General features: G+C 53.3%; 1 protein-coding gene across 7 annotated transcripts in view; it reads right to left on the reverse strand.

Annotated features, from left to right (window-relative positions):
• TNK2 (tyrosine kinase non receptor 2) overlaps positions 1 to 6,130 on the reverse strand; it is a 37,681-nt gene extending 31,551 nt beyond the window's left edge. For 6 of the 7 annotated variants that reach the window (XM_041002640.1, XM_041002637.1, XM_041002636.1 and 3 more), the window contains exon 1: positions 5,594 to 5,607. The gene's annotated coding sequence lies outside the window, so the exon portion shown is untranslated. Of the gene's footprint in view, positions 1 to 5,559 lie in introns of all 7 variants that reach the window. The other variant, XM_041002631.1, reaches the window with a different exon arrangement.
• Positions 6,131 to 11,189: the final 5,059 nt, after the last annotated feature.

Raw genomic sequence — 11,189 nt, forward strand, 5'->3', positions numbered from 1 at the left:
AAACTCGGGAGAAAAACAGCACAACATTCTAACACCCGCTATACCATAGATGAATTCTAAATGCATTCTGTTAAGTGAAATAAGCCAGTGATAGAATGACAAGCATTACATGACTCAACTCCTATGAGGCACCTGAAGTCATCAGACGCAGTTAGAACCAGAAACCTGCCAGTAGGGCTGAAGAAGGAGTAGGAAGTCACTGTTAATGATAAAGAGTTTCAGTTCTGTAAGAAAAGCTTTGGGGTTGGTGACGGTGGCTGCACAACACGGTAAACAGATTTAATGCCTCTGAACTGTACATCATAAAATGATAAATTTTGTTATCTATATGCTAGCCAAGGTTTTTTCCATATATATATAAATAGCATTTTTCTAAAGATTTATTTTTATTGCAAAGTCAGATATACAGAGAGGAGGAGAGACAGAGAGGAAGATCTTTCATCTGCTGACTCATTCCCAAAGCGGCCACAATGGCTGGAGCTGCGCTGATCCGAAGCCAGGAGCCTCTTCCGGGTCTCCCACACGGTGGCAGGGTCCCAAAGCTTTGGGCCGTCCTTTACTGCTTTCCCAGGCCACAGGCAGGGAGCTGGATAGGAAGCAGGGCTGCCGGGATTAGAACCGGCTCCCATATCGGATTCTAGACGTGCATGGCAAGGACTTTAACCACTGCGCCACCGCGCCGGGCCCTTAAATAAACCAACTGAGGATGGCCTTGGCACAGTGATGGAGATGCTGCTTGGGAAGCCCACATCCCATGTCAGGTTCAAGTCCAAGCTCCACCCTCAATTCCAGCTACTATTAACGCACATCCTGGGAAGCAGGAAGTGATAGTTCAAGTAGTTGGGAGACTCAGACTAACTTTCAGACTACCTTGTTTGGGCCTGGCACAGTCCAGTTGTTCGGGACATTTATGGGATGAACCAGCAAATGGAAGATACCCCCTACTCTCTCTGTTTTTCAAATAAAATAAAAATCGATATTAAAAACCATATTGTCCAAAAGAAAACAAAAACTAATACCATTTAAAGTAACATCAAGAATATCCAATATTTAAGGATATGTGTGACAACAGATAACAGAAGACCTAAACTTAAAACACACACACACACACACACATACACAAAATGCTGCTGACAGGGCCCAGCACAGTAGCCTAGTGGTTAAAGTCCTCACCTTGCCCGCACCCAGAATACATATGGGCACCAGTTCTAATCCCAGCAGCCCTGCTTCCCATCCAGCTCCCTGCTTGTGGCCTGGGAAAGCAGATGAGAATGGCCCAAAGCCTTGGGATCCTGCACCGTGTGGGAGACTCGGTAGAAACTCCTGACTTCAAATAGGCTTAGCTGCAACCTTTGTGGCCACGTGGGGAATGAATGAATGGACAGAAGATCTTCCTCTCTGTATATCTGACTTTCTGATGAAAATAAATCTGAAAAAAAAAATGTCATTGAAAGAAATCATAGAAAACTTAAGCATGGAAACATAAGGTGCAGGAATCAGAACTTAAGGTGTTCATCTTACCCATACTGATAGCAAAAACTCCAGTAGATGTTTTATTCGTGCTTTTAATTGATCTGGATAATACTGTGCCGGCTCTACCTTCAGACCAGAGATGGTCTCCCCAAGAAACCGTTGAACTTATCTGGACTATAAGATGCTGGACTTTATGCATGGTACATGCTTGCAATGAAAGAATCTCAACTGAATTTGAACTGTGGTAATGCAACAAGGTGAAGGAATCCACCCATGGGGGGGTTTGGGGAGGGGTGGGGGGAATTCCAGTGCCTATAAAACTGTGTCACATAATGCAATGTAATCAATAAAAAAAAAAAAAAGAAACCAATCTGAAACACAGATGGAAGTACAAAGAACTAGAGTAACTAAAGCCATTTTGAACAGGTAAAAGGGGTTGGCATGATGGTTCAGTCTTCCACCTGCAAACTCCAGCAACCCATATGGGCATTGGTTCATATTCTGCTGCTCCACTTCCCATCCAGCTCCCTGCCTGTGGCCTGAGAAAGCAGTGGAGGACTGTCTAAAGCCTTGGGATTCTGCACTTGTGTGAGAAACACAGATGAAGATCTTGGCTCCTGGCTTCAGATCAGCTCAGCACTGGTTGTTGTAATCATTTAAGGAGTAAAAGAGAGAATGGAAGAGCCTTCTCTCTGTAAATCTGCCTTTCCACTAAAAATAAAAAAATCTTACAAAAAAAAAAAAAAGACCAAACCAAGTTTGAGATCTTACCTTCATTTCAGGAGTTAAACTCAGAATAATTCAGAATAGGATATTAAGATAAAGATCAACAGAGATCAAAACAACAGAGTCCATAATTAAACCCACACATATCCAATTCATTGTTTTTAAGATTTATGTTTTGTTATTGTTGCAAAGGCACATATAAAGACAAGAGGATTCACTCCCCATGTGGCTGCAATAGCCAGAGCCAAGCCAATCCGAAGTCAGGAGCTGCTTCTGAGTCTCCCATATGAGTGCAGGGTCCCAAGGCTTTGGGTCGTCCTTGCTTTCCCAGGCCACAAGCAGGCAGCTGGATGGGAAGTGGAGCTGCCGGGATTAGAACCGGTGCCCATATGGGATCCCTGGCATACGCAAGGTGAGGACTTTAGCCGCTAAGCTACTGCACCAGGCCTATCCATTTTGACAAACATTCAAAAGCAATTCAGTGGAGGGAGAGAAGCCTTTTCACCAATAGTGCTGGAACAATTAAACCCCAACATGTAAAAACCTGTGGCTCACACCTTACCCCCATAAACAAAAATTAACACAAGAACATCACACACCTGAGGCACCAAACCATGAAATTTCTAGAACAAACCACAGGAGAAAACTGTTGAGATATAGCATCCAAGATTTCTGACATCAAAAGTATAACCCTGGCGAGAACAAGTGGCAAATTGTAGCTCATGAAAATTTAAAACTCCCCTTTAACAGACACTGTTCAGAGAACTGAAATGCAGGCCAGATGGCAGGAAAAGATTTGCAAATCATGTATCTGGTGAAGGATTTACACACAAAATACATAAAGAACTCTTCAAAACCCAATATGAAGAAATCCCTCCCACAATTAAGAAAGGACAACCAATCTGAGCAGCTGTGTCACCCAGGACACGGCGGAGCCCACCGCACGGAGATGCTCAACAGCATCAGTCACAAAGGAAACGCAAATTAAAGTGCTAAGGAGACACCACCACAGACGCCTGAAGACGCCCAGCGCTGCGGACAAACAACACTCACACAGCTACTGCGTGTGGGGAATTGTGCAACCAGGGCCTGGGGCAATGGCTCAGTAGCTAAATCCTCCTCTTGTAAACGCCAGGGTCCCCTGTGGGTGTCGGTTTGCACCCCAACTGCACCACTTCCCATCCTTGTGGCCTGAGAAAGCAACAAAGTATGGCCCAAAGCCTTGGGACCTTGCACCCTTGTGGGAGACCTAAAAGAGGTTCCTGGCTCCTGACTTCGGATCAGCTCAGCTCCAGACATTGTAGCCACTTAGAATGTGAACCAGCAACAGATCTTTCTCCCTGTCTCTCCTTCTTTCCGTTTATCTGCCTTTCCAATAAAAACAAATTAATTAAATAAATCTAAAAAAAAGTTCAGCTACCAAACAATTCAGTCACCCCAGTCCGTGGGATTTACACAAGTGTGTGTCCACACGAAGATTAACATTCACAGCAATTTAATTGGTAATAACCGAAAATTGAAAACAACCCATCAACAGGAAATGGGTAAACAGATGGGGCATACACACGCAACAGACTACTCAGTCATAAAAGGAATGAGCAACTGCTAAAGGCAGCATCATGGACCAGTTTCAAAATAATCCCACCAAATGAAAGAAACAGGCAATAAAAGACCACCTGCTATTTTATTCCATTTATTGCAGACACACAGGTGGTGACAGAAAGTGTAGCAACCTGTTACCTGCAGAGAGGGGACAGGCAGAGAAAGGGTGGGAGAGGGGGCTCCCCAAGAAATGCAAGACCTTTGGGGGTTTGAGGAATAAGGTGCACCATGTTAAAGCTTATAAAATGGTATGCTTTAAAAATGTTTCATTTGTCATATGCCATTAGACTTCAAAGGTATTATTAAACAAAACAAAATCACCTCCTTCTAGGAGGAGCACAAAGTGGGGGTGATGACCTCACGTTTGGGGGGGGTGGAGGGGCCTGGGAAGAGGCCAGAGGAAAAGGTCTGAGAACAAAGCAACCTCAACACCTGCCAGCCAGAGCTCCCGCGCAGGTGGACGCTGGGCAGGGGAAAGGGGGAGTCTGCTCTCAGGACTCTGTTGGCAAAGCCTTCAACAATCATGCAGAGACTCCAGCCCAACACTGTCTTGTCCAAGGAGGTGCCACTGCTGGTTAAACGGCATGACCAGACTCATCCAATGCCTAAGCCCTCCTCCTCTCTTCATTGTTCCCAAATTCAACAAAGTCCACCTGCACCAGTAGAAAAGGACGTAAGGCCAAGTGCATGCAGTCAGCCCAAACCAGGCTGTCCATGGAAGCTGGGAAGCCAGCACCACTGGGGCCATCCCAGGAGAGCCAGGCGCCGCTGTCTGGATGAGGCAGCTGAACTTCCGGCGTGGTGCATGAGTGTCTGGCGTGGCAGTGTGACAGGCACGGGATGAAGCTGACAGACAGGTTTGGCTCTGCCCGGGGAGCAGGCGAACCGGCTCCTCCAGCACCCTTGCGGCCTCCCGTGGAGAACATTAGTTCCGCCCATTCTTTGGGTCAGGGGTCGGGGGTCTAGTGGCCATCAGGGGTCACACCTTGGGCGGGGGAGAGATGTGAGCAGCGACGGGGAACACAACGCGTAGAAGGAGCCCTGTTAGGCTGGACAGAGGAGCAAGCAGGCCAGGAGGGAACGCACAACCAGCCAAATCTAGTCCTAGCCCCACCCCGCCAGGGGCAGGGGCTGACCTGCAACCCCACCTCGAGGCTGCCAGCCCGACCACCAACCAACCATAAAGCAGTGCAGAATGCAACAGTGCAGGTGCACCTTCCAATCACACCCCTTTCGGGGCACAGTCCTGGGGTCCCAGCGGGGAAACACGCAATGCAAGCTGCTCCTGTTCATCTTGGCTGGCTAGGCGCCCTGGGTATAAATCAGCTGTGACAACATCGCGCGGTGGCGGGAGCAGGCCAGGCTGTTGCTCAAGCCACTGGCTAGCATACAAGCATCTCGGCTCCCAGGGCAACCAGGGTTATAAAGTGTCCTCTTCCCTTCTTTGGAACGCCTGGAACAACTGAAATCCCCAGCCTCCAGTACGGATACCCTGAGCCCCACAGGTTGACAGGTGGAGAGCTCACCCCCACTTGCGTGTGCGTGGTGTGTGTGGGGGAGGGCAAGAGATACTCTTCACCGCCTCTACCCAGACCTCGCGGGCTCCCCGACAATCTCACCTCTGGTCCAGACTCAAGGAGATGCCAGACAGACAGTGCCAGGAGGCGGGGGAGCGGGCCTGCCTCCTCCCCGCCCAAGGCAGCTGAAAGACACTTCCAACACCTCCCCCTGGAAAAGAACAGAACCTGGGGTCCTTACCTGACACTGGCCGCCGCCGCCTCCCTGCAGACACAGCTCGGCCGCTGCCCCAGAGGAGGTCGCAGAATAGGACCTCACCGGCCACCTCCTGCTCTCGGGCAATAACTTTGCCAGCTCACTCCTCCAACGCCTACATCCCGTGCGCGCCCCCAAGCCCGAAGGGCGAGCCGAGTGCCAGGCTGGAGCGGCCTAGGGGAGGGTCACCACCGCCTCCTCCGTCTGCGCCGCCGGGTCCTGTGCACCTCGGCAGGACCCTCTCCCGCCTGGGCTTCCTTCCCGTTCAGCTGCGTTTCCTGGACAGCCTGCACCGCCTGTCCCTCCTGCACCCCGGGGCGCCAATTTGCTTCCTGCACCCCGGGGCGCCCCTCCCCTTCAGGCCCCTGGGGCCCCACGAGCCGGGCCCTCCCCAAAAGTTCCGGGCGGTCTCTGGGTGGCGTGGGAGTCGCCCCCAGGACCACCGCCTCCCTGCTCTCCCAATCGCGCTCCCCCGGCTCGCCGTAACTTTCGATCCCCGGTTCGCGCTCGCGCTCCCCCAACTCCGGCAGCCGCTCGGGCTCGGGCTGCTGCAGCAGCCGCCGCGGGCTCCCCTCCCCCCGCTCCTGCACCCCGGCGCGGGCCTCGCCCCGCTCCTGCACTGCGGGGCTGCCTCCCCCCTTCTCCTGGTGCTGTCTGCGGGGCCCCAAGCCCTCCTCCTGCGCCACAGGCCAGCCCGCCGAACCCGTCCACGGCGCCGGGCGCCTCCGGTCCGCGCCGTCCGACGACCCCCACACCACCCCCAGGCTGGGCTCGTGGCCGCGGCCGCCCCGCTCCTGCACCCCCGGGCCCACCCCGCCCTCCTCCTGCACGACCGGACCCACCCCGCCCCGCTCCTCCACGCCGAGCTTCAGCCCGCGGAGCTGCTGCGGGCCCCAGCTGAGCACCCCGACCCGCTGCGGCTGCTGCTCCGGCAGCGCGGGGCTCAGCCCGCCGCGCTCCTCCTGCGCTCCCCGCCGGGGGCCGCCCGCTCCCACCGCCCAGCGCACTCGCTTGCCCCCCAGAGGCCGCGCGGTCCCGCCCCTCCAGATGGTGCGGCCCTCGGCGCCCGCTCACGCCCGGGGCCCCCCTGGCCCGGCTCCTTCCGCCGCGTCCCCCTTCCTCGCGAGCCCGCGGCACCCGCCCCCCGGGTGGCCACCCGTCCCGGGCCCGCCTCCCCGCCCTCGCCTGCGGGCGTCCGCGTCCGCCCGCCGGGCGCCGGCCCCCCGCAGGTGCTGCGGCCCCGCGCGCAGCCCAGCCCAGCCTGCGAGCGAGCGCCCTCCCGCACTGGGTTCCCGGAGCCCGCCTGCGCCTGCGCCGCCCCGGATGGGGCGTGCCCGGCGGCGACCATCCGCCCTCTTAAAAGGCCCCGGGCCCGTTACTCCTCCCCTTTTAGGGTGTCCACAGTTCCCCGGGCCCATCCTCTATTTCCGCGTCGCCCCCGGGCGGGTCTGGGGGCCTCCGCTCTGCGATGTCAGAGGGAGGTGAGGCAGAGCAGCGGCTGGGTCGGAAGGTCCCCGGGAATCCGTGGGGCCACGCGGAGGAGCCCCCCGTGTGTCTCCCATCCTAAATTGCTTCCCGCCTGGCCTCCTGTTGCTTTGCATCTGGAACTTAGCGACTGTCTCGGCAGGTGTATCCAAGGTTACCTGCAGCCAGGGTGGAACTAGCATCTTCTCTGGAGCAGCTCCAGGGCGGGGACCTTGACTCCCACCCTCAGCGAGGTAGGTCTCCCAATTGAGCCCTGTGGACGCTTGTCGCTGAAGCATTGTGCGCTCTGGGCAGAGGGACCTTCTTCCTGCACAGCCCCTCTTAGGCCCTGCCCTCTTGAGCTCTCCTGTGAGTTCCGACTCCCAGTGACCACACCCCTGCAGCCCCAGATCTGCACCCACCTGGGAGGCAGCCCCAGGCAGAGGGAGTTAGAAGCACCATCCATCAGGGTCCTGTGAAGATTGTCCCATCTGCCCCATTGGCACTGGGCCTCCAGGCCATGGCCATAGGGAAGAGGACTATGGGAAAGGAGTTGTAGATGCCTCCAAAACAGAGCTTAGAATGGATCTCGGGTCACAGTGCTTTGCAATTTGCTACTATATCAAGACACCATTGGGTGTGAAGCCTGCCACTCCCCCTAAGGAGCCACCTACAGAATCCTGTCACTGTCCCACGGCCAGCCCAGGGATCTGGCCTCAAGGGAGACACTGGGGACTCTGAAACGTCCACTCTCCACGCTCCCTCACACTAGCACCTTGGTGATGGGGGAACACCCTGCACCTTTCATTTCCTTTTTTGTCCAGTCCCCACGACAACTGGGCAAAGTCTGTCATCATCCCCCTGTTGCAGCAGATAGCACTTCTTGAAGCTGCCCGTGGCTAAGTGGCTGGTTCAGAACTGGGGGTGAAGTGAGCACTGCCAGCCCACGTGGTAACTCCTGGGGTTGCGCTCTGTAGCCTCTTGAGACCGCGTGAGCCTGGCTTAATGGATTTCAGCGGTCAACAGCTGCCAACAATGGATTGCAGCAAACCTGCCTGCCAGGCGATCCAGCTGCAAATCAAAGCTCCACACTGCCCCTCTGTCTGGCTCCCTTTATTGATCCTCTCTGCAGGGTCCTCTGGAGCGCTAGGCTGGATCAGGCACTAGTTGTCTCATCTCCACACTGTCCTGTGAATCCAGGACTGACAGACTACCCTGTAGCTAGAGAGCCAACTGGGTGATAGAAGCAAGAGGCTGCAGGAGATGGCGAGGTGGCTGCGGGGATAACCCCAGTGCTGTGACATGATATGCCTGAGCCAGCCTCCTCCCAGATCTGGCCCGGGAGGAGAGCTGTCCAGGGGAGAGTGACTCTGCAAGAAGCAGGGCTTGTCAGGGCTAGTTCTAGGCAAAGGGGAGCCAAGCTGCTTGAGGGAGGCCTTTGGTGGTGAGCTGGCGTGAGGGAAGCAAGGGGGCAAGGAAGGCATTGCTGGGGTCCCTGGGCAGTATGGCTCACACCCCCAAGCAGGTGTTCCCATCAAAAGGTGGACATGGCTGGGTGACTAGGTGATGTTTTTGTTGTTATAGCTGTTTTGCCTTTTAAAATAGAAACCATTAGGGCCCGGCACCATGGCCTAGCAGCTAAATCCTCACCTTGAACTCACCAGGATCCCATATTGGTGCCGGTTCTAATCCCAGCAGTTCCACTTCCCATCCAGCTTGTGGCCTGGGAAAGCAGTAGAGGACGGCCCAAAGCCTTGGGACTCTGCACCCACATAGGAGACCTAGAGATTCCTGGCTCCTGGCTTTGGATCAGCGCAGCACCGGCCATTACAGTCATTTGGGGAGTGAATCATTGGACAGAAGATCTTCCTGTCTCTCCTTTCTACGTATTTAACTTTGTAATAAAATAAATAAATCTTAAAAAATTAAAAATTATTTTCACAATCCCTTGTGGGATTGTTGAACTGTTTCGCGGGAGGTTAAACTGAATCTGGTGAATTTGGACTTTTTTAATGACTGGAAATGTCATTTTTTGCACCTTTAGAAATGTTTATTTTCATCTACTGAAAAGGGACAGGGAGTGCAAGAGTCAGATCTCCCATCCTCTGGTTTCCTTCCCCAGTGTCGGATGCAGCCAATGCTGGACCAGGTCAGAGCCCAAAGTCGTAGCCTGGAGTTCCAGGTCTCCAGGTCGCCCATGTGGGTAGCAGGGACTCAGGCACTTGCATCATCACTCCTTGCCTCCCAGGAAGCGAGGCAGGTCTCTAGAGGCCAAGCAGCTAGGACATGCACCAGCAATCCAGGAGAAGGCGTGGTCTCCCACTGTCACATCCATCCCAAGTTTCTGAACTTTACCAAGGTGCACACACAAAGGAGTCCAGCAACTTGCATGTTTACAGAGTGAATATACCCAGTTCCCAAACCAAGATATGGAGCATAGCAGCACCCTGGAAGACTTCCAAAGTACAATTCCGAAAAGAAACTGGTCTTCTAGCAGGTCCTCACTACTCATGGTTTAACTGATTTCCTCCTGCCTCCACCACATATCCAGAAACCCCACAACAGGGTTTTTGTTCAAAGCACAGGCAACCACAACAATGCCCAGCACAAAGTAAGTGCCAAACATCTGTGGACTGAGAGGGCATCACATGGCAAGTTTTGTTTCGTTATATGCAGAGATATGCATGTGACCTCTTGGTGTAGATCATAGTCAAACATTCTGAAGCCCTCTGCTACAGCTTGGCGCAGGTTGTAGGATCAGACTAAAGACATGGGGTGGGGATGAGATCCTATTGTGATGCAGATTCTAACCAGACAAGTTGAAGAGGAAGCCTAGGAGATCCAGCTTCCTAAGCATCCAGGTGCAGGTCCACACATCACCTCTTGTGTAAGAATTCCATGGAAAGCTTTCCGAATGCAGATGCCCAGCACCACCCCCAAACAAATGGGAATTTGGGATGGGGTTAAGCCTCTGCCTTTTTAAAAAGTTTGCTAGTTTGTTCCAATGTGTCAGAAATGGGCGGTGCTTGGCTAGAAGGGACACTTGGACATGGAGGTAGAGGGACCAGAGATGCAGATCTTTCCTTTCTCCATGCCTAGCAAAACCCTTAGCTGAGGCCAGAGGAAGGGCAACTGCTCGCTAGGGCAAGTCTTGATTTGACCAAAAAGGTATTAGAGTAAGGAATCAGGTTTCTGTTTCTCAGTGAAAATGGAGACTTCTGAAAGAATTCTCAGGTACAGGGTGGTTTGTGTGCTGACCACTTCCTCCCAGGTTCTGGAAAAGGCTTTGCCTGCTCCCTGCCATCCCCCTAATCAGAGCCCCTCAGAGCTGCTAAGGACTCCCCAGCACACACTTGGCCCCCAAGCAGTTGTTTTCAAATACCTTACTAGGGAATTAAGAGGAGGTGCTGCCAGCCTTTCCCACACACCTGTGGCCTCTGCCCAGCTAGGGCCAAGAGCCAAATGAGCCAGCCAAAAGGTTACAAATCCTCAGGTCACAGAGTCCTGCAGTGACGGCCCCTGGTGGACAACCTGGAGAGTTAGTAACTATGGCCCAGGGAATAAATAACTTGTGACCTTTTGAGTTGTGGTCCAGTACACACATCAAACTTCTAGCGTAAGGGTCAAGACTAATGATTTGAAAGTCTGGTTTCTATCATTCACCTGCTAAACTCGCTGAAAACCACTGTACTTAAAAAACGAGAAGTGGATGTCTGACCTAATGGTTGAGAAGCTGCATGCTCCTGACTGCTGATGCACTCTGGGAGGGAGCTTGGGGGTTCCTGTCACACCCACGTGAGAGTTCCGAGTTACTAGCTTAGTCCCACAGGCTGCTGGCATGAGATCCATGTGTGTGCCTTTCAAATACAAAATAGTTTTAAAATAATCTTTGAAGTCAACTCACACTGAAGGGAAATGAGTAGTGGTTGACTCACCACTGGATGGTGAAGTGCTTTTCTCACTTCCGTCCTTTTCTGTTGCTCTTGTGCCTCCTCTGCTTCAAACTCCCCCTTGGTAGGTGGCGCACAATCCCTGGCTGGCTAGGTCTTCCTCCTGCTGCACTGATGCAACCTGCAGCTTTTCTGGCCACCCTCTCCAGTTGGGTGAGCCCATTTTTCACTCCCTTCCACCACCAAATCTGAGTTAATTAG

The sequence above is a fragment of the Ochotona curzoniae genome, unplaced genomic scaffold (assembly GCF_017591425.1).
Source record: "Ochotona curzoniae isolate NIBS_2020 unplaced genomic scaffold, NIBS_Ocur_1.0 scaffold_2587, whole genome shotgun sequence".
NCBI lineage: Eukaryota > Metazoa > Chordata > Mammalia > Lagomorpha > Ochotonidae > Ochotona > Ochotona curzoniae.